Raw genomic sequence first — 27255 nt, forward strand, 5'->3', positions numbered from 1 at the left:
GCGCCGGCATGTTGTCTTCACACCTTGGAGCACTGGGTTGAAGTTTGGTCCCTCTTATAGATAAACTTCTTTCTTACATACATATGAGTGTCTATGAATTTGTTTCTCTAGTCAACCCAGACCAACACAGGGAGGAAACAAATGTGAAGAAATAATGGCCCAAAGCCTTGCAAAGCTCATGCGAATGACAAACTCATAGAGCCGAGAACCTACGAAATCTCCGAGTAGGAAAACTGATGAAAATTACACCAAGGCACATCCTTATCATATTGCTCAAGTAAGTTATAAAGAGGCAATCTTTTTAAAACTCGGAGAAAAGAAACACACTCTGACAGAGGAAAAGAAAACAGCGAGAGTAGATTTCCCGTTGGTGACCATCAGATAGAGTCGGACAATTTCTTTAGACACAGAAATTAAAACACAAAAACCTGTCAACGTGGAATTCCACTCTCGGTGAAAATATCTTTCAAAAATGCAATGAAAACAAGGCCTTTTCCTAAGGAGCAAAACCCCTGCAAGGATGTATCACCTGCAGAGTGATCTACAGGATCAAAATGCACTGCTGTCCAGTCGGTTTCAGCTCAGCAGCCCTGAAAGACAGGGTGGCACTGCCCCTGTGGCGTCCAAGACTGTAAAGCTGCACGGAACCCGCCTGCCACATCTTTCTCCCATGAGCCGCGGGTGGGTTGGAACAGCCAGCTGTTTTTGGTTAGCAGCTGAACATTTTAGCTCCTGTGCCACCGGGGCTCCTAGTATTACAAGAAGTGTTCAAAAACAGAGAAGTCCGTCAGGAAGAAAGAAAAAAACATGTATGTATAAACAAAGGAATGAAGACTACTGGAAATGGTACATATGTGGCTGTGTATGATTTCTTAGTTACTATTTAAATCTCTTTATAATACATGACTGTTTAAAAAAATGTGAAAAAACTGGTGTGGAGTTTATCACATGCAGAACTAAAGATCTCTGACAGCAGCAGCGAGGGAGAAACGTGAGTGGTGAGCAGCATAATTTCAGGGAGACTGTGATGACCCAAACCCCTAGGAGTTCCTGGGAGGTGCCAAGGGTGAAGCCTGGGACTGCTCACCCTGAAGTTAGTGAACCGCAGACAGCCTCACCACCCGCTCTCAGCCGCTGGGTTGGAGGCTTTGTTCCACCAATTTCTGAGATTAGCAGCCTCATGCTTATCCCACAGCGACCCCGGGAATCCTCATTGCCTGGTGTACTGGGGCTCAACCCGTAATGTTGAAGGAATGCCTACAGTGCCCAGACAGCCTGCAGGAGGAGCGTGTAGCTCTGCTGGTCCCGGAACTGCAGTCTGACTTACTTCAAGGAGGAGTCCCCGACACCAATGCAGCCTCGCAGGCTGAGCTTCCTCAGGAACCCGCCGCATCGCTTAGAGATATTTTCCACCACTCGACCCTTGAATCAAAAAGTGGGAAAGGGTATCATTTTTTGGTCTAAAAGCAACATAACCTGAAATTTAGGAGCTGATTATAGACGCAGTCCCCAGATTATGAGTGAGTTCCATTACCAAGAATGTCTTTCAACCACATTTGTACTTAGATCAGAACAGTTAGGTGTGGGCAGTTCATCACGTTTGTCTTAGTATTTAGTGTACCTTTCTATGCAAAAAAAATTAAAGAAACACATCGAAACACACTGACCCATTTTTAATGTAACACTGATGATCATGTTGATGTGCAAGGCAAAGTCTCAACTATTAGTCATTATAAACCACCATGTGTACTTCGCATGGTTACTAGACTAGGCTGAGGGTCTTGGCCAGTAACTATGGGTTGTATGTTAAGCTGGAGGTTTGTAACCCAGGGACTGTTTCCAGGTGTAACAGAAGATCGTTTGGAAATTCCTCCAGCAGCTCAACTATATTCCTAGTATATATACTGGGCCTGTAAGATCTTAAAAAACATCTTCAAATAGCATTCTAAAAACAAAACAACAAACAGGGAGGGTAAAGGGAGAATGGGTAGGAAAGAGGGAACCGATTACATGGAACTGTGTGTGACCTCCTCCCTGGGGGACAGACAACCGAAAAGTGGATGAAGGGAGATGTCGGACAGGGCAAGATATGACAAAATACCCATTTATAAACTATCAAGGGCTCATGCGGGAGCGGGGAGCGGGGAGGGAGGGGAAAAATGAGGACCTAATGTCGGGGGTTTAAATGGAGAGAAAATGTTTTGAGAAACGGTGTACAAATGCGCTTTACACAATTGATGTGTGTATGGATTGGGATAACAGTTGTATGAGCCCCTAATAAAATGTTAAAAAAGAGAAAAAAAAAACCAACAACAACAAAAACCTAAACCAAACCCAAGTCAATTGTGTGTTCATTTTACAAGCCTAGCCCTGAGGTGCTAGGTGCCCCCTGCACAGGACCCAGCGCTTCTGGTCACCAATCAGGACCTTCAGCTTTGGGGACACAGGCTGCTTATGGAAATGCTACTTAGTACTTGAAGAGTATGTAGATCTATTACACAAGCTCTCCCTCTGCCCAGCAGTCTTCTGTTTAAACACCGTTTCTTTAAAAAGGAACTTGTACCGGGGACGGGCAGAGGTATTAAAGGGAAAAAAAACATGAACGTTGACTAAGCGCTCTCACCTTTCAAGGTCTAATTTTAGCACTTTCTCATACCTATTACTGTTCATTTAATATTCATGACAACCTCCTAAGATTGCACTACCTTTCACTTTGCAAATAAGAAAACCAAATGGTTCAATTGTCCCGGGCCGCCCTTTGGTGTGGAGCTGGGGTCTTACAGGTTTGCTGATTGCAAAGTTGGTGTGCTCTTCACGAAGACCCCTTCTCCTTCCTCCCACTTGGGAGGGCACTGAAAAGAGTGGTTCTCTCTCTTTTTTAAATAGTATTCTCCTCACTTGGGAAACAAGCAGTCTTGGTGCTGAGCAGCCCGTGAGATGCGCAGTGTCGGCTCACAAGTCCTGTCCAGCGAGCTTACTTCAGAATGCAGCCAAAAACCTAACTTTGATACTGCTGGTGGCGTTTCTTCAGGTTTACTTTTGTACTCCCTAATAGTGACTGTTGGACACAAAATTTTAGGCATCTGTCAAATAAATCTTTGTCATCAGATTAAAAAGAAAAAAAAAGGACTTGGAAATCCAAAATAAAGTAGTTAAGTCACGAGGACAGAACAGCCAGAACCCTGCGCCACGTCTAGGCACTGAGCACCCAGGGCATGCCCTCCTTTTCCAGTCACCACATCCATCCCTTTTGATTCCTTTTCTTTAGAGCCTTCCTTGTATTTAATTTTTTTTTAAATGACAACATTCTCTGCTCCACTGTTTCCAACCAAGAAACAAAAACAAAACAGGAAACAAACCCTTTCCAAATACACCCATGTGTTCAGAAACCCATGGAAGTCATCAAGATTTCTGACGTTCCATCTGTGACAGGATACGGTCTTATCACTTTTCTATTGCTATGAGTGGGAATTATGTTTTTCTTCTTTGACACCCTTCCACAGGTTCCGGCTTCCTCGGGCTGCACTGTGCCGTAACCAAGTTGGCTGCTTCTGTACCTACCTACCGGACATCAGGGTGTAGATGCACACTTCAGAATGAAGGGCTTCAGAGAAAGGTAAGATCCAAGAGAGGTCTTTAAACCCCGGGAAATTGTTCTGTGGTTAGGCGGGTGCCTGGAAGTTGGCACCAACTCATAGCAGCTCTACTTAGAATGAAGCACTGTCCGGTCCTGCACCATTCTCACAATGGCCGTTACTTCTGAGCCTGCTATTGCAGACACTGTGTCATCCCTTGTTGAAAGTACCAGCCTCCAGACTAGGTACTGTGAAAGGATCAACCCTGACCCATATCTTCTCCGATTTTAAATCATGCAGTGTTCCCTTTGTTCTGTTCAAATGACTACCTCTTTGTCTATGTACATAAATTAGGGCCTTAATTTTTTTCTTCACATTTTAACTTTCAGATAATTCACATATCATACAGCTCAATAGTTCAACCACAGCAAGAAGAGTTGCGCAATCATCACCACAATCAGTTTTAGAACATTTTCTTCAATCTTGTATTCATCATTAGCTCCCCATTTCCCCTCAATCTCCCCTGCCGTACCCTCAATGGACTATTTCATCCAGTTACTAACTCTGTAGATTCACTTATCCTGGATTTCATCTACACAAAAATATTAAAAAACAAACACCACAAAAAACCTAACAAGAAACAGGAAAACAGATAAAAACCTCAATCAAAAAGAAAACAGAAAATATTAAAAACTGAAACAAATTTAAATGGATCATCAGGAGGATCAAATGATAGGATGCTCTAACTTTTAACCTAATTGCATCTGCAACAATCCACTCTCCAATGCCTTCTGCATGCAAGGCTAGTCATATCCCTGGGTCCATGGTCAGAGGAGATTCACCGGGGTTTAATCCACATGTATTTCCCCTTCACTTAAAAAAAAAAAAAGGAAACAGCTTTAAACTGGGTCTCAAGGGAGATCAACTGAGCTTACCTTTGACCTAACTGTCTGCCACAATCGACTTGACCGCGCTCTCTGCTGACAGCAGAGCTTTTCATACCCCGAACTATGTTCAGAAAGGACTCACTAAGGCTTATTCCATGTGTGGACCCTGCAAATGGATCTTGGGCTTCCTCTGTCATTCATGATCTTCTGCAAACAAGGGGTTAACAATTTTAGATCTGATGCCATTCCCTCCTTTAGACTTGGACTGTATTTTTTACAATCCTTGGATCATACAGGCTGGTATGCTTCTTCCATGTAGACTTAGTTGACACTTCATTTGGATGGCTATTTGTTTGAAAACAAGCCTTTACGACTCCAGACACTATTCTTTCTTCTTTCTGCTAGCTGGGCACCATCTAGTTTCTTCATCACACGTTGCTATAGCACCCATATCTTTAGTGATCTCTTCAAAAGGTCGAGCATCAAGCAGGACCGTATAAGATTTGATTGTTCTTAGATTGGGACTAGAATAAGTACAAGCCCCAAATCCATTCCTGCACCTATGGTTTATATATATATATGGTCTACCTTAGAAGAAACATTGTCATTTTATGTTGAGAACATTATCAATCATCCCCGAGGCATCACTTCCATAGCCATCAAGCCAATGCTGACTTATATCGACCCTATAGGGCCGGGTAGAACTGCCCTGTGCATCTCCTCCAAGCCTGCAAACCTTCACAGCAGCAGAAAGCCTCATCCTTCCCAGGAATTAGGGGTGGTTGTTTTCAAAATCATTTGATTGAGAGCTCTTATAGATGTCATACCATTTCATGTTCAATCACATCAAGCAGTATTGTACAATTGCTACCACATGTTTCAAAACATTTTCTTTCTTCTTGCATTCCTTGATAACAGCTCCCCGTTATCCCCTCCCTCCCCTACCCAACCCCCCAGGAACCCTTGTTTATTTTTGACATATCTTACACCACCCACTATCAAATACAATCCTGTTGTTCACTTCCCTTGAGTGGGTTATACAGTCACCCATGCTCTCAGTACCCACCTACGTACGCCCTGCCCGTATCCTCAGGGCTGTTATTCTGAAGTTTGGGGTTGGAAGGGGATGCGAGGGCAGATAGTCGGGCAGTTTGATCACGTTGCTGCCACTGGCTGAGGATGTCCTAAGAAACAGACGCAGCTCAGTATCCACAGCCAGAGAAGCCAAAAGCTCTGCTCCGCGTCGCTCGCCTGCTCTGGTTCTCCAGCCAGCAGCCACATTCTCTGTACTTTCTGATCTTCAGTTCCGCACGGCCTGCAGTCTTGGGTCCATCAGCACAAGGACACTGAACCTCGCCTCCTTACTTTCTTATTTTGAAAGAAAACTGACCCTACTTGTTACCGAGCGCCAAGTGGAGAGATGGCAAGGGCACCCTGGATCTGGAATTAGGGCTTTTAAGTTAAGACACACACAAAATCAAAACTGTAACTGCCAAATTGATTCTGGCTCATGGAGATCCTCTAGGGCAGAGTAGACTTGCCCCCAGGAGTGATCACTGTGATCCTTATGGAAGCAGACTGCCAGATTTTTCTTCTCCAGAGAAGCTGGTGGGCTTGAACTGCTGACTTATTGGTTATTGACTGAGTGCTTTAACGATGACACCAGTAGGGCTCCTTTAAATTAACATAATATAGTGCTTACCTGTTATTAAATGAATTCTGATCCTTGGCACTCACTTCTCTCAACATTCCGATAAATTATCTTTTCCTTTCCAAATGAGACCATGTACTCCTCCCCAGAGCAAGGAACTATGGAATCTTGTATAGAGGATATGGGAGGCTCCAATATTTGGTTCATAATCCAATCTAGATTCAAGATGCCAGTTCATAAGGAGGACTAAAAAGTCTTAGACCAGATTGGAACTATATGCAATTCTTAACCAAGTTGATAAGTCCTAGACCCCTAGAGAAGTACCGTGGTGGATGCTTGAGTATTTCAGCCATGTGACACACATAACTGAAGTTAGCTGAAAGTCAGTAGTTGAAATTTTGAAATAACAGAATTTTATTTGAAATCATATTTTTTTGCTAACTTTAAAAAAATTATAGTTTGAAAAGCTGACCAAAGGGAACTGAAGAGACAAAAAGTAAGATAAAAAGGGAAATAGACGTTTCAACATAATGACTCTCCTTTGGCCAGTAGACAAGGGTATGTAATTTTTAGAGCTCTGTACAGAACAAAGATTTAGAGAATACTAGTCTGAAAAGGATGGTCCTGGGTGGTACAGTGTGTTGGCATGTTCAGGTAGGGAACTGTGGCTCTCTTTGCTATTATTAGTCATGGGTCTTTACTCAAAGCTTAAGGGCTAGCTGTCACAGGGAATCAGGTTAGAGCAGAGCTGCACTGCACAGGGTTTCCAGAGCTGTCACCAGCCACCAGGCCCATCTTCCAAGGAGCCTCTAGGTGGGTTCTAACCACCAATCTTGCAACTAATTGTTCAGGGCTTAACCAGCTGTCAGCCCAAACCCCCCAAAACCCAACCTACTGCCCACAAGTCAATTCCAACTCACAGCGACAATATACAAGGTTTCCGGGGCTGATGATCTTTATGGGAGCAGACAAGCCTCTTCTTTCTCTCTTAGAGCGGCTGGTAGGCTTGAACTTGGTGACCTTGCAGTCAGCAGCCAACACCTAACCCATAGCCCCATCATGGCTCCTTTGGTACCACCCAGGGACTCCCTAATCACTGTTGTTAAGTCTGAAATAAGCAGTAAAGGACTCTGAATTCAGGGACCCCAGTCTAAACCAGGCACTAGAGGAGCTGATCTTTCTTGTATGAGTATGAAGCCCTGAGGGTCTTACCTTTCTGAGCTCAGACACCACAATGAGAAGAATCAGGGTTTTCCAACATTAAAGGTGGAAAAGCCCTGCTCTGTCCACTTGCTATAGGCATTCTGCTCTACGAAGTTAAGATGCGGACCAGAAACTCTGAATCTACCAAATTACCTAGAGGTGCTGGACCTCTACACCTGGCCATTCACTCTTCTAGGTTATACCTGGTTCAGTAACTAGTATGAGTTCCTCAAGTACTAAATCAAACTTAAACCCACAGCCACTGAGTTGAATCCTACCCAGTATAGGGTTTCTAACCATGAATCGTTACAGGTACAGACAGCTTCTTCTTTCTCCCCAGGAGCGGCAGGTACAAAAAGGACACCTTGGCAAAAACACATGGAGAGCTGTCTACTGGAAGAACCGACTGTACTGTGACCCTGCTGCTATCACTGAGTTCGCAAAACCAGAAATAAGTAGGTTAACACAGAGCAGATAACAAACTTCAGAATCGCAAGCCCCTCAGACAAGCATGATGTAAAATATTCTTTATTCTACCTCTTTTCCGTTAGGTTGAAAATTTTGTTACTTAATTGTGCAATGACTTTAACTGTGCCCACCCCCACCCCCCAGTTTGTGTTGAAAACCTAAAGCCTCTATCGATAAATATGACCCTGTTTAGAAACAGAGACTTTTCTTTGGTTATGTTAAGGAGGCCATACCCGTACAGGGTGAATTTTAAACCTAATAACTTCTTTGTTACAAAGGAGCAGCGCACGCGCACACCCACACACAAAAGACAGATAGCAAAAATCATCAAAAATTTCCAGCAGCCCTAGAAGCTACCTAGACAAAGATCGCTCCTTAAAGGCATGCTCTGGACTTTCAGACTTCTTGCCTCCAGAAATGTGAGAAAATAAAATGTCTGTTCTTGAAAGCCACTCCCTTTGTGTTATGGCAGCACTAGGTAATTAAGATGGATAGTAAAGCTGGTTTAAAAGTAAACTTTCCATTAGTCAAGTAACCACGCTTAAATGTAGGTATTCATGTATTTTCCAGATAAACATTCCAGCGTCTTAGCATTAGCAAATGTTTAAAAAGAGTACTGCTTCATTTTATAGATATGAAACGTAGGCACTGAAGATACGGTTGGCCTTATGTGGCAGGAGGACAGGGGACACGTCAGCTCTCCCGCTTCACTCCATGGCCTGTGCTGCCACCATTTCTCCATTACTGATTCAAAATTTGAAGTCTCAGTGGGTCTTTTGATTTAAATACTTGTCAAGAGTCACTATTAATGGTGTAGGTGTGAGATTTTTAAAAGTTGAGATGAAACTCAAATTGAAATCTTAAACAAGAGGGGAAATACACTTTTACTAAGATAGTAAAAAAAACCCAAAACACCCTGAATTTTGGCCTGGAAGTAGGTAAATATCTTCCAATATTCCCCTCTCTCTGTTCCATCTTGGCACGAATCAAAATAAACAGAAAAGGGAACAGTCTACTTAGCTTAAAAAAAACCCACTCCTGTGCAATACAGTGTGAGCTTACCTCTACATCTGTTTGAAAGTTGAAAAGGTCTACTCTTTGCCAGTTGCTTCCATCCAGAGCTAAGATGTTCCACGCCTGAGAGGTGGGGGTAAAAGAAGGTGGATTGGGGGGAGGGAGAGGTAATTATTGAAACTGTTAAATAAATCATAGTTTGACTCAATCTCTGTACTTCAGAACTTCTATTACTGATATAGGAAAATGAGGAAATGAAATAATATCAGGCTGTATTAAATATAACATAATAAAATTTTAATTGTTAACTGTTTGCTTTAAAACCTATTCTCATTCTGATAAAATATTAGCTTTGTTGATGGAAAACATGGCTAATACTCTACCTTGGAAATCTGTGCACATCGGCACAAAGTTACTATGTCCAAGAAGGAAAATATTCTAAAAGGGGGAAAAAATACAAAAATGAAATGATGTTAATATTTCAGGATATTTATAACTTGAAAGGTAAAACCTAGTGTGCCATATTGAATATGTTCATTATACATTTTTTCAATATCCCTCAATTTGCAATACATTATAATGTTATATCACCACTGAGAAATACTGAACGTTAACATGTCCAGCTGTTTTAGACAGTACACAAATCCTCTTTAAAACGCAATGCACTCAGCTTTTGATGGCATTTCCCTAGTTCAAAGGAACTGGCATGGGACCACACTCATGGGACCACACTCTACAGGACAGGAGAACTGCCCCACAGGTTTGCCAGGGCTGAGTGCGGAATCTTCACCAATGCAGACTGGCATACCTGCCTTCTCTCCGAGCCCGTGGTGGGTTTGAATCACTGACCTGTCAGTTAACAGCGGAATGCTTAGCCAACATGCTACCAAGACTCCTATAACACAAGATAGATCACTTATCAAAATGCAAAGACCCAAACTCTCTAATCTCCCAGGCCCAGAGCCATGAGACGGCTCAATCGTCCTAGCTCTCAGCTCCTAACACACACTACAAATGCCTCTTTTAGTGGTAGACACACCAAACCAAGTATCGCGGCCAAGAAAAGCTCAATGGTAAAACTTATTCAGACGGATGCATTTGTTCACTGGGCAGAGGATGCATTTGTTCACTGGGCAGAGGATAGAGCTGATTGGCCAGGTCTGTCAGTGACCAGTTCTTCCTGGGTAAAATCTATGAAGCCACAGAAGATGGGAGAGATGGGAAAAACAAGAGCAGAGAAAAGCAATCACAAACATCGTTGCCACCCATTCTTCCACAGAGGCAGTAGCTGCAGCCAGCACAGATCCGATGTGGTCCGGTCTCTCTGGCTCTGGAGGAGAGGGGAGGCTGCTGATGGCTTGATGGCAAACAGCAATGTGCGCCTCCACTCTGTAGAGAAGCAGCTGGCCACAGAGCAGCTTTGCTTTGTGCTCGGGGTCAGGGACAAGAATAGCATTTTAATTCTGGACCTTGTGCTTCTGTGTGTGGAAGCACAGGAGGGAGATGGCAGTCTCCAAAGTAACAACCAGTGGTAAGGTGAAGGTCCCTAGGCTTGGTGAAGGCTAGCAGAACACTAAAATGTAACAGGAATATAAAACCGACAATAATATTCCCACAGGCAGTGCCATAGAGGTAGTAATAGCATAGATTCCAATCTACAATATAAGCTCCCATCATTTTCTAGTGGAAAACAAAGAGCAGACCTTAAGAGACTTAGCAGATCTTGTGCTTCGGAAAATGAAGGTGGCTGAAATATGCGTATTTAGGTACATGTATTATGTATAGTTCAAGGTATCTACACACCTGCCTCTAAGGGAAATATCTTTCCCCCACCCACAGGTTTCTTGCTCCTCCTAGTGTTCAGCACGTGTGTTAGAGAGCCAGTCCCCAACCAGCCAGAATGATTGGCAGGTCGTGAAAAAGAAACGAGTCTGACAGTAGAATTACATTACATGCTGGGTTGGGTTCTCACGCACAAAATGAAGGCGAAAACGGAATTAGCTAAATTCCCTTAGAAGATCCCTCAACGTTGTATAACATGGAGAAACCACATATTCTATTATCTCCTAGTGATAGAAACATTGATGATAATAAAAATAGCTGACACCAATTCGATATTATCATGGATTAAATAGTATCCCCTCAAAATGTGTCACCTTGGCTGGACCATAATGCTCAGTTTGGCAGTCATGTAATGATGTAGTCATCTCCATTATGTGACTGCTGATCAATCAACTTTAAGAGGACTAGGGTTGATTGCGACACCCTTACTCAGGAGATGGCCTTGATCCCACATAAAGGTGATTTCCCTAGGGGCTGGGGGAGATGGCCTACATCATCTTTTATCTTAAAAGAGATAAAATAAGAAAAACGCAAGCAGAGATGGAGGGATGGAGCTGACTACCACCAGGAAATTGGAGCTAGAACAGAGATGTCCTTTGGACCAAGGTCTCTGTGCTGAGAACCTTCTAGACCCAGGGGAAGAATGATGCCAAGACACATGGAGAATTTCAAGGAACCATGGGCAAGAATCGTCAGACAGAAGTTCCTATTTGTCATCTCGTGCTTATTACCCAATGTTATAGTTACTGAATGAAAAGGCCAACCGCTGTGTGTGCCGTTTTCTCCCTCCTGCCCCTACCCCATCTCCTTTGGCAGTATATGCAAGTAGGAATGCCAGGACTCCAAACTGCCCAAAATGCAGCATACGCCAAAGTCCAAAACCAAGTTTCAGTGAATAAAATTAATGCCCAGAACGACATTGCCTAGAACACAGGCAACAGATACAATAACAACAGAAGTTACAGAAGTGGCCAGATGAGTTCTGGTCCCTCCAAAGTGCTTTCTCCTGGAAAGTGCTTCCTACCTCAGTTCCAACCCCACCCTCCGTGCGATAATAAGCACTGCAGGAGCACCGGGTTGTAAGTGTATGTAGCTGTGTGATAGGAGAAATACTTCTGAAGCTGGCATTTTATCTCATTGGTCTGTTTGTCCTTCTGCCAGTAAGATCCTAACTTTAATGATGAACCTTCATAATCTTGATTTCAAGTCCTTCGATTCTGTTCATCTTCATCGTCTTGGTTATGTGTGGCTATCTTGCTTCTTTGAACTCCCACTAAGTTTTACATTCAGCATTATCAAGATCAATAAACTTTCTTTAATTGTTTCTGAAATTGTAATGGAGCTATACACAGTTTGGTGACTAAAACTGTTATATTAAGTCTTTGATCCAGAAACATGTTAATCTAAAAACAGAAAACCTATTGCCAACTCAAGGCCATCTAGATTTTCTTATCTTCTAGAAGTGTTATAGCTTTGTATTTTATAGTTGGCTCTATGATACATTTTGAATTAATTTTTGTGACAGTTGTAAGTCTGTATCTAGATTCTTTTGGTTATTTCTTGGCATATAGATTCTTCCAACATCACTTCTTCAGAGACTATCCCTCTCCCCTTGAATTGCCTTTGCTCTTGCGCAAGATTAGCTATCATTTGCCGGGACTATGGATTTGGTCTTTGGTTATTTCTGGACTCTATTCTGTTCCATTGACTAGTCTACTTTTGACACCACACTGACTTGGGCGCTGCAGCTTTATTGTAAGTCTTGAAGTCAGGTACTATCAGTTCTCGGACTCTGTTCTTCAGTATTGTGTTGGTTATTTTGAGTCTTCTACTTTTCCATCTAGATATTAGAATCAGCTTACTGATAAGCACAAAATAATTTATTTTGATTGCAGTTTGTACTGAATCTACAGATTAAACTGGGGGTGGGTGGGGAATGACATCTTAACCATAGTGAGTCTGCCCATCATAACATGTAATTTCTATTTACTTAGATTTCCTTTGATTTCTTTCATCAGAGATTTTCGTTTTCTACATATAGATCCTGTATTAATTTGTTAGATTTAAAAAGGAATTATTTCATTTGAAGGGGCACTGTGACTAGGAGGAGCCACGGTGGTATGGTGATTAAAGCACTTGGATGTCAGCCAAAAGGTTGATGGTTCAAACCTACCAGCCACTCTGCAGAAAGATGTTGCCAATCTAGTTCCAAAATGATCAGTCTAGGAAACCCATATTCTGTCACATGGTGTCACTATGAGTTGGAAACGAATTTGACTGCACCAAATAACAATAATGTAACTGGTGCTGTGCTTTAATTTCAAATTCCAGTTTGTCATTGCTAGGCTATAGGAAAGTAATATACAAGGTATAAGATATAGTGTTTATACTATTTTAATATAGTAACATTTGTGTCTCTATTAGCACATTATAAGGCATAACAATGGGTCTAATAACTGTTATTTCAAGTAGTAGTGAGCATAAACAATTTCAAGATTATTGTTAACAACGATAAAAAATAGAAATGCCTGTGATTTCTATTGCTGACAAAGTCCCCAGTTGCTTTCACGTTGATCTGACACGTGAGCACTTCAAGTGTCAGAGCAGAATGCACTGCACAGCGTTCTTGGCCATTTTTATACTCTATATCCTAACCAGTGCATTTAATCCATTTATATTCAGTATAATAGCAGATCATTTATGACTGTCATTTTGCTGTGCGTGCGCACCGGTTTCTTTGTTCCACATAATCTTCTGTGCCAACCTCATTTTGTTTACAGGTTTTCTTGTCATTTTCTTCATTGTTTTGTGTATTTACTAAAGCTTTATAGTTCCGCTTTTTAATTGTAAGGAGGTTTATTAATTTTCTTCGAGGTTATCTTGTAATGTATTAATTACTCCCCAAGTTTGAACAATCTGCTCTGTCTTGAAATCTACTTGACTTCCTCTGTTTAAAAGTTCTTTAACTACACCATCCCCTCTTATTACTGTGTAATTAATTATTTTTTATATAAACCACTCTCTCTGGTTCACTATTTTCAGCTTCAGACTTTGATATTCACATATCTGAACTGACGTCTGGGTGGTGGTGCCATGCATGTTGGTCTCAGATTGTTGTCTGCTGTTGCGATTCTCTGTCCAAAGAAGTCCGTTTACTACTTCCTGTAAGGTTGGTCTGGTTTTCACAAATCTCTTTAATTTTTGTTTGCCTGGAAATGTCTGCTGCCACCGTCACCACCTGCATGCTAGACAAAGACTTACAGCTCACACCGAGGTCTATGGCCTCTGCCTCACCTGCCTGTATTCCTTCCACCTGTGGTCCCAGTGCTGCACCAGACTAATTTGGGGGTCTTTAAAACCATTAGGGGAGATAATTAAAGGGAAGCTGCTTTCCTTTAAAAAAAAAAAAGGAGGGGGGAGGGTTAAGGGACCAGGGGGGTATGCACCAGCCAGGCATTTTCCGAGCAGATGTTAAGCTGTACTTCTAATGCTTTGCTTATTATTTCTAATGGGTAAGTGTATCATCGGTAATGACTACTTTAATTACTCCTATTCTTTTTTTTTTTTTGAGGATGAAGATTTTTAACTTTAGTAGCTACACACATAGGAACCCTGGTGGTACAGTGGTTTTAGCATTGCGCTGCGATCCACATGGTCGACAGTTCAAAACCAGCATCTGCTCCTTGGGAGGAAGACAAGGACTTTCTCCTCAGAACACATGCAATGACGCTGAATGCAGAAGACCACAGGCCAGTGGTAGAAGGTCTTGTGGATCCAGTGGAGGTGGAAGCATCTCAGCGCAGGCATGGGTCTCCACGTGGCTCCTCCAGCTCCAAGGCTCTGGCTCCATCAGCGTAGCTCCATGTGTCTTGTCAGCAGGAAGACTCAGCCCCACTTGGTGGTCCACGTGGAGAGAGAGAGCTAATTACTACTTTTCAATCACCGTACCTTTCATTTGTTTTTGCCATCTTCCCGAGCTACCTTTCCCCTTCAGTATGATACTGAACAGAATGAGTATTTACACTTGTCTTCCTTCCCAGCTTTGTAAGAAATTATTCTAATATTTCACCATGAACAATTCTGGTAGACTCTATCACTCTCCGTGGCCAGAAGTTCCCACAGCTGTTTTTCTTCTTGCTTGTTTTCATTTAATGTATCTCAGTAACATTTCTGTATCATCAGAGTGAGAAAAGAGAGCCCTGCCCACCAGCTCCGCTATAGCTTGAGATTCCCGTTAAATGTGTAAATTCAGGCCGTACCTTGAGCACTCTCCAGGACTGTTGATCAAACTATCAAATTTATGCAAGGGGTCTTGGATAAAACAAGGCCTCTCACAAGAGGTAAAACACCCATAAACTTTGGAGTGTCATTAGCTGACACTCAAAAAGCCTGGCTTACATCAGTTTGTCAATTAGACTGTCTCTAATTCAGTAAAACAAAGTCAAACCACCAGGAAAAAAAAACGCATTTATAATGCATTGAATTTTCTTTACCCTCCTCCTTAATCTCTCCTGTCAAATGAAGACTTCTCACTAAATCAATTGCCCACAACTTCTTGTTTGCTTAACCAGTCACTAATAATTTCTTTGTTACTTGCCTATGAAACGTCCTCTCTCTTTTAAAACAGGGAACTTGGCATCAACTGGGGCTGGATTCCTCTGCAAGTAGATTTTAGGAAACGTTACAAATACTTGTGAAAGAACTCAAGCTATCTTTGCTGTTTTAATTTTCATACCCCTAGTCAGTTTCTAAAGCCACAAGAGACTGTGACTACAGAGGAAAGCCCCGATTAGTAGGTGAGTTCTGCATAAAGGGTATCAAGGAGCAGTTGTAAATTTAAGGAATAAGGAGATGAGGCCCATAACCAGATCCTGCCCGCTTCTTTTTCTGCTCTGTCACCCTTCTCCGTTTCGTTAATCTTTCCAGTAAGATTTCAAGACATGAAAAAGGTCATCCTTAGGTTAAATTTTCTATGGGTGTCCCACATCCCCCATTTGAGGAAGTTTGTGCTAAACCATTACCGTCCTATTTGTGAAAAACAGAAAATATATACCACGGATCATGCAAATTATCATTTTGTCTTGATAGATCCTGGAATTCTGACACCTGAAGCACCCAGCAGAAAATCAGAAAACGCCGTCTTGGCTAGATAGAGTCATGCTGTGAGAATAATGAAGTTTATGTTCCCTTCTCCTTCCTGGTACACCCCTCACTGCATGTTCTAGCTTCCTCGAAGTCATGGTAGCCAGCTAGCTGAGGGCTCGCCCTGGAATGTGAGCTGGCTGGAAGGGAAGTCACCGTTGACGACAGCAATGCTTCCACGGCCTCAGGAACCAGGGGCAGCAAACTTACCCTGCTGATCTCCTCACACACCCACATCGTTCCTTGAGGAATAATTCATATCTCTGGTTAAGACCTTGGGTGTATATCAGTCAGATAAGACCCAATCTTCCCAACCTAACGACATTAATTTAGAAAAGCAAATCTTGAAGCAGAGTACTACTAAAACAAAACCATAAAATGGATTCTGCCGAGCGACTGGTAGGGCAGGAACCATCAGAGGCTGAGAAGATAAAGACATGGTTAGGTGTCACTGCTGCCTGTGACGGCGTGGAGGGCAGATTAAGTAATCAAGCAGATCTAGAGAAAAGGTTGGGCAGTTTTGAAATGCTGCTTCTCCTTACTGTATTTAGCAAGGCATTACAAGAAGGGACCTACCCAGGAAAGAAACGGCCAACTTTTGCCCAGATGTTATAAGGAGACAGTACACAGAAATGTAGGGTCTCAGAAGATTTAAAAAGCTAACTGCTGCTAAAATTTGCACATCAGAAAATAAGACTGGGAAGCACATTGTGCTACAAGGGGTCCCTCATGAAGGACAGTCTATTAACCAAAGTCAGTCCTGGAGTAACGATCGGGTCTAGTCGTCCCCTTTCCTTCCAAGCCCATCGCTTCAGAAGCCCCCAGAGAGACAGCATGAAGGAAAAGTGGACCGTGAGACAGGAAACCAACAAAAGAGGCCTCAGGCTTTAGTCGAGGAAAGACTAAAAAAAAACCACCAAATTCACTCCCAGGAGTGGATTCCGACTCATAGCAAGCCTTATAGGTCAGGGCAGAACTGGCTGGTTTCCGAAACTGTACTCTTTATAGAGTCGAAAGCCTGTCTTTTCCTGAAGAGCAGCTAGTGGTTTTGAACTGAGTTTTTTCAGTTAGCAGCCCAGGCGCATCACCACTGTGCTACCAGGGCTCCTACGTGCAGTTAGTAGCACTCAAATCAGGAGAGTCATACAGAGGAGAAGACTACGAAATTCTCTCAAAGGACCCATAACTTGACCAAAAGCATGCTGCAAATACAACTTTATCTTCTGTGTCCAAAACTGAACAAGTAGGAAATGGCTTCCAAGAGGCCCCTTCCCTAACACTCCTTTCAGATACAGCCATGGAGGATAACGGTCAATAAGGAACCTGCCAGAGGCTGGAATGGAGTCACAAAAATGAGAGACAAGGGAGTACCTCCCAGAAAACAGCATAGGCACAGCCCACTGTCAAGACTAGAGAGACAACATGATGACTGCCTAGCAAAATGTATCTTACGCTGTGTTTTCAAGCCTCCCCTTCTTTAAGGGGAATGTTTATGACAGTTATCTTGTCCCTGCTTTTGACGAAGGGGCAAAGGTAGAAATGGGGAGAAAGTAACAACACCATTAAGAACCATGGCCAGGTATCCCTCAAGATCACGGACTTTAGGCTGGATGTGAATGGCTAGGACATGTATGGAGTGTCTCTCAGGGGTACAGTACAGGTATCTGGTGTTTGTAGGAGAAAGAGTTACTAACATGGAAATTCAATTAGCACAAATGCCAATTAAGGCAAAGAGGGATCACTGTTCACAAACTTTTGTTAGGTAACCAGAAGAGGGACTAAGGGGGTTGTCTCCCCAATGCCTGCATAGGGCCACAACAAAGGGGTTGGAAAAAATCAGGCACATTAATTAGACACCTATGGAAAGATCTAAACTGAGCATGCTCAGACACAAGCCCCCTAGGCCCAGGTGGGAGGTCCACCTTAGTGCACAGATTAGGCCCAACCACATAACACCCAGGTGCGCTTAAACTCAGCCAATGAGGCCAGCCAATACTTTCAACCATGCCTCCCCAGCTGGAGGAAATGAGGGCCTGTCAGAGGAAGGCCAAGCCTTTTTGACTGCTCTCTGACTCCTGTCTTGTTTGGGTGCGCTCCTGCAGGTTGGAGGCCCACACATGTCGCCCAGATCCTGGAGCCCAAGCTTCCTCTCAGGCCTCTTTCAGGGCAGTGCTCTTTTGGGATTTCCTGTGAATACCCGACGCTTCCCTTTCCTTATAAAAGTCACTTGGATTTACAAAAGTGCTTCTGCCGTGTGAATTCTTTCAGCGTTGGGAAGCAAGAAGTGAGGTGTAAACCACTCCAGAAACCTAACCGCTTCATGTCTTGCTCCTCTTCCTTGGCCCATCTGACCTGCGTGCCTCGGAAGAAGGGAACACTGACTTGGGAGAGTGCCTCTGCCCCTTCTGCACACCTATTTAACCTACGGACTGAGCAACTCCTCGAGAAGCTGGGCCATCTGAAGAAGAGCATGGCATTAGGGTTGGAGGAAGGCGGAGAGAGAACCTTGGATATGCTTGCTGAAAATGAAGAGGGCTTGCCCTTACTAATGAAGGTCAAAGGCTACAGCATAAAACAAACATCCGCACAACAGGCCCAATAAGCAACATCATGATAACGGAGAGCGGGGTTGGTGTGTTCACTGGAATATCAGAAGATGAGACCAAAATGATTATCAGAAGGGACTCTGAAACTCTCTATTAAACACGGAATAGCCAACGCAAATGGGAGAAACAATGAAATAAAAGTTTAGTGGAAGACTGCAACAGGTGGCTTGAGATGACAAAGTAGTATAATGAATTGTGCAAGGACCTGCATATTCTTGGCTCATTTTAAAGTACACAATACCACCACCCCCAAAAAAGCCAAACACAAACTTTTTTTGTTAATAGGTTGTTTAAAATGGAATAAATGGATAGAAAATACTAGTCAAATATTAACCAAAAGAAAGTTGGTATAACTATATTACTATCAGAAAAATTGAAATCCAAATAAGAAACAATGTTGTAACACAGATTTCACTAAAACAAAACAAAAACCACTACTGTTGAGTCTATTCTGATTCACAGTGACCCTATAAGGTCAAATAGAATTGTCCCCGTGGGTTTCTGAGACTGTACATCTATATAAGAGCAGAAAGCCAGACATCCCCTTACAGAAGGGTCACGGTGAGGAGACGAGCCAGTCAGGGTGCAGTGTAGCAACGATGAAACATACAACCCTCCTCTAGTTCCTAAATGCTTACTCCCCACTCCCGACCCCCCCCCGCCACTATCATGATCCCAATTCTACCTTGTAAATCTGGCTAGACCAGAGGATGTACACGGGTACAGACAGGAACCAAAAACACAAGGAATCCAGGATGGATGATCCCTTCAAGACCAGTGGTGAGAGTGGTGATACTGGAGGGTGGAGGGAAGATGGGGTAGAAAGGGGGAACCGATGACAAGGATCTACATATAACCTCCTCCCTGGGGGATAGACAACAGGGAAGTGGGTGAAGGGAGACATAGGACAGTGTAAGATATGACAAAATAATAATTTATAAATTATCAAGAGTTCATGAGGGAGGGGTTGGGAAGGGAGGGCAAAAATGAGGAGCTGATACCAAGGGCTTAAGTAGAAAACAAATGTTTTGAGAATGAGGAAGGCAACAAATGTACAAATGTGCTCGACATACAATGTATGTATGTATTGTGATGAGTTATATGAGCCCCCAATAAAATGATTAAAAACAAACCCAAAACAGAAAGCCTCTTTTTCTCCCTTGTAATGGCAGATAGCTTTGAACTGCAAATGAGGCTAAGTCTAACGTGTTACCCCACGAGGCGCCTTAATAAGGGTGATATATACTAATAAACTTTTCAACTAACTAGGGGAAATAATGATTTAGAATGCATTTGTACCTACTTAACTAAAAATACATTAAGCAAAAACTGACAGAGCAACCAAAAATTATACAAATCAGTAACCCAGTAGACATTTTCAGCACACTTCTCTTACTTATTAATAAGGCAAGGGGTCAAAAATCAGCAACAGGTCAATCACAAAAGGGCAAGTATTATATGAGCCTATTACTAAAAGAGGGAAAAGTGAAAAAAGCAAAAAGGCAGACTCCGGTTCCCAGGCCATGTAATCTTCTCATCTGGTGACCCCGTACTGAGGCAACTGTGAGAAAATAAATTCCTTTTCTTTAAAGCCACCCCTGTGTACTCTCTGTTACAACAGCCCCAAGTAACTAGTACCCTCAACAACAGAAAGCAAGCCAACAGACCTTGGCAAAATGTTTGCAGAGACAACGCAACAAGGAGAATACATGGACAACAAATAAGCACATCAAAAGCTGCTCAACATCTATTAACTGTGGAAATGCACACAATGGTAGGTGAGTAAAATAGCCCCCCCAAAAAACCTGGTAATAATAAATATGCAGCAATCAGAATTCTCATACTAGGTTGGTAGACATACAAAATGGTACAGACACTTTGTTAAACAGCTTGGCAGTTTCACAGAAAGTTATATACAGATATATAATTTAACTCAGCAATTCAACTCCCAGGTAGGTACCCAATAGAAACAAACACATGGATGCACACAAAGTCTTACACATGAATGTTTATGTTTGTCAAAGCTTTATTTATAACCATGCAAACTTGGAAGCAACTCAGATGTCCATCAACTGGTGAATATCTAAACAAACTGTGGTACATCTATAGAGCAGGATCCTACTCAGCAATACAGGAACCACCAATACTCACAATTCATGGAAGACTATAAAAGCTTTATGCTGATTGACAGAAAGTCAGCCACAAGTGGACCCATCTTTTGTAATTCTTTTGATATGACATTTTGGAAAAGGCAAAACCAGGAATAAGAAAATCAGATCTGTGGCTGCCAGGTGTTATAAGTAGGGGAGGGCTCGAACTGATGCAGAGGGGCACAGGAGAACTCTCCAAGGTGATAAAAATGCTACATGATGGCATCTCTGAAGATCTCTGCTATGCTTATAGAACTACAACCCTTACAAGGTAAATTGTCTTATATATAAATGAATAAATTTGATTTTTTAAAAGCCTACATGACAGGTATCTGCCCAAACTCCAAAATATAAGTTGAGTGGGTACAAACCAGCAATGACCATTTTTGTATCAGTCTGTGTGGGAGGAAGCAAAGAGGCCTTGGATTGACGCGAGGACCAGAGAATCCCCAAACTAGCAACATTCCCAAGAAAGCACAGGCAGTCAGCGTGGGACCAATAGCTGATACTGGGACAGGAGCATTATTCCCAAACAAAGGTGAGTGCAAGGGGTCCATGGTGATTTCTGAAAGGAGCTAGTGCATTGGGCATCATTTGCACTTTTAAAAGCAACTTCCAAAGCTCCTAACTTTAAAAATTTTTATTCATTTTGTAGTTTCACATTTTCTTTGTTTGGCTCATGCACAATCTGATTTCTTTTCAGCATGTCACACTTCCTTGATCCCCAAAGGCTAAAAGCCAGGGCCAATTTGTAGGCAGGTGGGGCCTTGGCTGAGGAGGAAGTGGGTGTGGGAGGCTGGGACAGCCTTCTGGAAGGGTGGCAAAGAAGGTGGTTTGGGAGCTAGGGTACTTGGGTGTAAGAATGTACCACAGATGCTCATCTGAAACCCGGAGGCAGGAGACCCAGAACCTGTTCCAGAAACAGGGGTTCTGGCCACATTCGCTCCTCAGGGTTATGTCCTCTGGGACACAGGGAGAAGAGAAATGCCACCCCCCCCCACCCCGGGGTAAGCGGCCTGAACCTGGATTCTCATGAGGCTCCTGGGTGAGAATGAAAACTAGATCGAATTGATGATGTTCTTCTCTTGAAGAGTTTAAATTTTTAAAAATATGACTTAGGTGGTTTACATTTTAGGTTAACTTTGTATTCCAAAGACTAAACCACCCCGCCATGAATGCACCTGTACCCTGCTCCGTGGTCCCTCCTGTGGCTCACACCTTCTACTTCACCCAGTTCAACACCCTTCCAACGAATTTGGTGTCAATCTGCAGTAATCTACAAAGTCAAAGTAACCCCTATCAAATTCCAAGAGCCTTCTTTACAGAAAACAGGCCAATCTTCAAATATAAATGAGCGAGAAAAGGCGCTATAGAAAACTTTAAAACGAATAAACTAAGAAGGTTTAAACTTCCTGATGCTATCAATTGGAATAGTGGCTGGAGTCTTAAAGGCTTGGATTCAAACAAGCAGCCATTTAAGTGAGCTGTCAACTAAGTACACATGGAAGAAGCACACCAGCTTGAGTGATCCAAAGGGGATAACAAAATCCAAACATGATGACGGTCAAAGTATCAGTGCTTACATTGTGAACATCCGATTTGTAGAAGGCTATGGAGGGTAGGGGGAGCCCAAAATCCATCTGCAGAGTCTCTAGGCAGATTAAGCCTTTGGCAGATCCCCTCTAGCCACCGGCAAGGGACTTGAACAGTTATATTGTCGGACAGAGATCATTGTACACTTGATTATGGTGGATCCAGCTACGGTAGAATATGATACTTGGTCAGTTGACGTCCCTCTTGACTCAACATGAATTTGCTCTAGGCTTAAATATTTCTAGCTTGTCCCATGACAGAAATTTCTTCTTGGGCTATTTAAGTATTATTGGTGGTTCTGTCTATTTTTACATTATTATTTCCTTCTTGTCATTTTTTTGTTTCTGTTAGGTTTCCCAGTTTATGAAGCACAGGAGTCGGTGCATAGACACAGTAACTGATGCAATGGTTTATCAGGAAGGAGGCAGGTGTGGGGGGAGGAACTGAGGATCAAACAATGAATATAGGAGTGGAGAAGGAGTACTAAAAGTGGTTGTGATGATGTATATACAACTCTTCTTAAAAATGACTTAACTATGAAGTGTATGATACGCAAATATTATTAAACTATTAAAAAAAACACTTTTTTTTTGTTGACCAATAGTTCCCATGGGTGAAGGAGGAAGAGTTGTTGCTTAGGGGGGATTGAGTGTGTGTTAATGGTGGTGGAATCACTGGGTAAAGGATATCAATAGTGGTTGCACAACACAAAGAGTATGATCAATGACACTGAATTATACATGTAAAAGTTGTTGAATTGGAGAAACATTTTGTGTATATTTTTGCCACAATTTAAAAGTAATAATTACACTAATGACAGTGAGTATAAGGAAGAAGGAAAAAGTTCTAAAAGTGATTGTGGTGATGATTGTACATTTCTTCTTGGTATGAGTGAATTACTGAATTGCATAATATGTGGAAGAAGTTCCAATAAAAACGTTAAAATAATATAAAACAGGTGGTACTGGCATAATAAGAGACATATAACCCAGTGAAATAGAATTAAGGGTCCATATGTCTATGGTCAACTAATTTTCAATATATGACCTTTCTGGTCCTGGGTTTGGCATTCTGCCAGAAAGGACCAGTTAGGCCACAGCCTTCCCTATGATTGGTCAATTTTACATACCTAGCAGGGAACTGTCAGTTTATAGTCAGAAAGATGGTGTTTCCAACCATCCAATAGGATTAAGCAGTCCTTATTAAGCAGTCCTATTGGCTGGTTAGCATATGGTCCTGCTGAGAGGACCAAGCCTTAAAACCGACACGGAGTTTTCTCACAATAAATGGCCAATCCCAAAGAGGTTTTTAGAAAGCAGCAGCAAGGAGAGAATGAACTTCGAGCCAAGTGGTCTGGATGGAGGATTTTACCAAGGAAGATTAACAGCAAGAGGCCTGGCTGGGGCCCAGCAGCAGAGTTGCAGAGTTCAGAGGGTCTGCCTGGTGGACATCATGCTACACTGGCCGTGAGGTCTAGTTCGCAGCAGAAGGGTCCATTTCTGGGATGCCACATGCAGAGAGGTTGTACTCAGTCAAAAGGGAGCTCAGTGCAAGAAAGGCCTGCTTGCATGGCTGAAAAGGAGAACAGAGAGCAGCAGAGAGAGCTGTCCTGGTTGGAAGCACCTCTGCACTGAAGAAGGAAGAGGCCTGTTCTCCACCTGGAGGCGATGGAGTGCAGTAAATGGGGTAGGGAGCTCCAGCCTTCTAAACTTGGCCTATGTACTTCTTCTGCTCTGGGTCTCAATCCCTATTCCAAGTTATTCCTCTTATTTCCCAGTTGATCCTGACCCTGAGCTATAACTGATTACTTCTCTAAGAAATCACATGGCTGTATGATCTGTGAATTCTGCGCAGTAGAGAGTGGTGAAGAAATTGAAGAAGAAGAAAAAGAAATTGAAGAACAAAAGCATAGGAATTAACTTTTCGCTGATGCTGATTTGTACCTATCAGGAATTTACAACAGTTCTTCACAATGATTAAACCTGCCTATTTCAGCCCATGGAGAAAGCAGAGAAAGTCTCATTAATAAACACTGCTAAGGAAATTGTATTGTCACTTACAGAAAAATGAAGCAGGATCCGTGCCTCACAACAGACAAAAAAAAAACAAACAACCCAACAATTCAAAATGGATCAAGGAACATTTTGGAAAATAATACCATAAAGATTTTAGAAGAAAACTCAGGGGATTAACTGAGTAACCTAGTTTTTAATGACAAGATGATCAGAACTGATAAAACAACACAAGCCGCCAAGGACAAAATAGATGCATGAGACCTCAAAAAAATGAGATTACTTGTGTTCATCAAAACACTTGATGAACAACGTAAAAAGACAACCTACAGAAGGAATAAAAATATTCAGAAAGGATAGATCTTATACGGGTCTAATATCTAAAATATTAAACATTAGCACATTAACAAAATTACTACACATTAATAGCAAAAAGACAAACCACCCAATTAAATGAGCAAAGGACTTGAACACATAAAGCAGACATTAAATGAACAGATATATGAAAAGACATTCAACGTTATTATTGCAACGTTATTAGTGGCAACATTTTCATTGCCACTAGGTCAATGCTGACTCATAGTGACCCCAAGGAGCTGCTGGTTGTTTTGAACTGCTGACCTTGCATTTCACAGCCAAACACTTAACTATGAGTCACCCTCACTCCCATTCGAAATGCATGGATGGTTAAGCACACAAACAGAAAAGAAGGGAGGCTGTGGAGAAACTGGATACTCATCCATCCATTGCTGGTGAAAATGTAAAATGGTATTACAGACACGTTAGCAGTTTAGAAATTCCTAAAAAAGCTAAACACAGAAATTATGCCCAGCAATCTCAATTCTCAGTATATATCCAGAAGTTCCATCAGGAATGTACACAGAACCTTGTGCACCAGCGTTCACTGCAGCACTTTTAACAACAGCCCAAAGGAGTTAACAACCAAAACGTTCACCTACATGTAAATGGGTAAGAAAATACCTGTGATTGGAATCCCACTTGGGAATTGTCTTTGCAATGTTAGAGACAGGATTAGTACAGGGTGTGTCTCTTTGGAACCCCACAAGATTAAACTAGAAAGTGGGGAAGCAGAGATGGGTAAGAGAGATGCCACTCCACATGACGATGGCTCATGAGCAAAAGCTCCAAAGAGGGAAGGACCTTCCATCAGAGCCAACAGACAGAAAGTTTTCCTCTAGAGCCAGTGTCCTAAATTCAGACTTCTAGGTTCCTGAACTGTGAGAAAATCAATTACTGCTTGTTAAGCTACACATTTGTGGTATTCATGTTGTAGCAACTCTGGATAAGTAAACCTGAATGGGGAACTAAGGACTGGAGCATAAGGTACTGCTTTTACAGATACTTAAAATGTAGAAGTAGTTTTGGAATTGAGCATTGCTTGAGTGGAGAGTTGAAGAGTTTTAAGGTATACATGCTGGGCTGCTGAGCAGTCAGCAGTTTGAAACTGCCAGCCAATATTCGGCAAGCTATCTATTCTGGTAAAAAGCTACAGTCTCTGACACCCATGGGGGCAGTTCTACCTGCCAGATAGGGTCGCTATGAGTCAGCACAGACTGGATGGCAGTGCACGGTCTCTTCTTTTTTAAACAGTACAAACCTAGATCACCTGGAAGTGGCCTCAGTTTTAAGAGAGAGAGATTTTCACTGACTCAGCTCGAGTCTCGGAGGGGGGGGCTGCAGCTCAAGGATACCAGGGAGGTGGGGCCACTGCCTAAAGCTGGGGAAGCAGGTCTGCCATGCCTAAGAGGCCGAAGAATGGGTGGGGCCTGCTGTGTTGTGTGGGGGAGTCACCGATCAGATGGACTACGAGAATGGGACCTATCACTGAGTTGCCATCTCAATGGGCCTGGAAAGTAAGGCCCAACCCAGGGCCAATGGCCCCCATCCAGAATCCATAGTGAGCTCTCAGATTCCAGAGGGTGGGAAGGCCCTTGTCCAGATGGTCCCAAAGAACACAGAATTATTTTCCAATCTTGAGAGCTAATGTAAATTGTTTTTCTGGATACATTAATATATTTAAAATAATCAGGAAATGAAAATGTGAACCAAGAAGTTTATAGCTAATAAAATTGGCTTTCAAGCATAAAGGACACAAACTGCTACCAACACAGAAAAGTTCAGTTATTTTCATGACCATAAACTGTTTCTGAGGAATATTCTGAAAAACAGCATGAGACAGGGAAACCCTAAACCGACACTGACAGATGGACTGGTGATGAACCTTAAATACACTGCATGAAGACTAACAAGGGGAGAGGACTGTATGTGATGGCTCTATAGTGACATAGATTTAGGACACTGATCCTCATTTAAAAATGAAGATATGGAGAAATATACAAGAGAATTTTTAACTGTCTTCAGTAATTATATTGGAAGTAACTACTTTGCTGTCATTCTGAATCTGTTGTGTGTGTAATGTGGAATAAAGTAAATTAATAATTACTCAAAATCTCACTGCCATTGAGTTGATTTCAACTTATAACGACCATATAGGACAGATTCTGTGGGTTTCCAAGACTAATCTCTATAGGAGTAGAAAGCCTCACCTTGCGCCAGCTTGAACTGCTGACCTTGAGTGCAATTAGCAGCCCAATTGGTAACTCACTGGGGCACCAGCACTCGTCTAAAATCTTCCAGGAGAGCAGGTCTGAGGGGCCGCCCCCAATCCCAACTACATGGACAGTCCTCCTCCCCCCAGAAAAATTTACTTCAGAGGAGAGCACTGAAGCTACAGCTCATGGAGACGGACATGTCCCATCAGAGCACACAGGAGCAAATGAAGGGGGAGGAAGAAAGAGTGGAACACATCCTGACCCACCAAGCCTTGAGGACAATATTCCCGTTCAGAGCAGCCAATGCACAGAGAGGACCATATGGTCGGCCCCACTAGGAGACACAACATCCCTCACTGACCCATAGCCCTACAGGGGGAAATACTGGAGACACCGTGTGGGAATTGCGCCTGATCTGACCCTACCACACCAAGGCAACACACTAAGGGTGCGCAACAGGACAGCAAGGGGAACAGAGCAACGAAGTCCTGAGGAAACCCTAAACCAAAAATAGACTTTGGGGCCAGGGCGTGGCACCC

General features: G+C 42.6%; 1 protein-coding gene and 1 long non-coding RNA gene across 2 annotated transcripts in view; both read right to left on the minus strand.

Annotated features, from left to right (window-relative positions):
- The window catches only part of FBXL2 (F-box and leucine rich repeat protein 2), a 34251-nt gene extending 32842 nt beyond the window's left edge, over positions 1-1409 (minus strand). Inside the window, exon 1 of the mRNA XM_030887593.2 lies at positions 1328-1409. The gene's annotated coding sequence lies outside the window, so the exon portion shown is untranslated. The remainder of the gene's footprint in view (positions 1-1327) is intronic.
- A 7492-nt stretch (positions 1410-8901) lies between these two features.
- The window catches only part of LOC123522515, a 27539-nt gene continuing 9185 nt past the window's right edge, over positions 8902-27255 (minus strand). Inside the window, exons 3-4 of the long non-coding RNA XR_006680774.1 lie at positions 9182-9236; positions 8902-8921 (exon numbers count right to left, since the gene is read on the minus strand). This is a non-coding gene — a long non-coding RNA (uncharacterized LOC123522515). The remainder of the gene's footprint in view (positions 8922-9181; positions 9237-27255) is intronic.

Source organism: Echinops telfairi, unplaced genomic scaffold (assembly GCF_000313985.2).
Source record: "Echinops telfairi isolate 266 unplaced genomic scaffold, ASM31398v2 ScPeMD7_7420;HRSCAF=8458, whole genome shotgun sequence".
NCBI lineage: Eukaryota > Metazoa > Chordata > Mammalia > Afrosoricida > Tenrecidae > Echinops > Echinops telfairi.